This window comes from Oryctolagus cuniculus, chromosome 12, assembly GCF_964237555.1.
Source record: "Oryctolagus cuniculus chromosome 12, mOryCun1.1, whole genome shotgun sequence".
NCBI classification, from domain to species: Eukaryota; Metazoa; Chordata; class Mammalia; order Lagomorpha; family Leporidae; genus Oryctolagus; species Oryctolagus cuniculus.
Genome location: NC_091443.1, coordinates 109,671,299 through 109,672,031, shown reverse-complemented (window position 1 = coordinate 109,672,031; position 733 = coordinate 109,671,299).

The following is a 733-nucleotide window of genomic DNA, read 5'->3' as shown; positions in this document are numbered from 1 at the left end:
CCGGCGACCATATGGGATGTCAGCACTGCAGGCGGCGGCTTTACCCACTACGCCACAGCGCCAGCCCCGTGCATATTTTCTGAGCTCTCTCCAACACCGCCGCCGGCATCCCTTGGTGGTGGGCCCGGCCCCAGCACAAGGCTGGAGCGCCTCCATCTCTCTGCACCTGTAAAATGGGAATAATCTTATCTACCCGGTGGGGCTGCTGCGGGGCTCCCAAAGGCACAAGGAAGCCTCCTTGCCCTTGAGCCGCTGTCGTCTGGGTCCAGGGGCACTCACCCAGGTGCAGGTGCACAGATGCACGCAGGCAGACTCCTGCCAGGCTGGAGCTGGGTCCTTCTGAGGACCGGGCAAAGGCCAGGGGACGGAGCCCGGGCTGGGGGCCAGGGCTGGCCGGCGGCCGTGGGTGGAAGGAAGACCAACCCGGCGGAGACGGCCCTGCGGTCGGCTCGGACGCCCACGCCCCCGTTATTTATAGGGAGCGCCTCGCGGTGGAGTTAACCCTTTGCGCGCCGCGGCGCGGGCCTGGGGCGCAGGGCGGGCGGGCTCGGGCTCGGCCCCGCCCTCAGCAGCCTGGCGTGCGGCCGCGGTCAGGGACCGACCACCTGTCCCTTCCCGCAGCCGAGGCGCTTCGGGCCTCGGAAGAGCAGAGCAGCGCTGCCTCCCGGGCTCCGGTCCCGACTTGGGTGAGGGGCCGGCCCCGGCCGCCGCGGGGCCAATCCGGCGTCTGGGG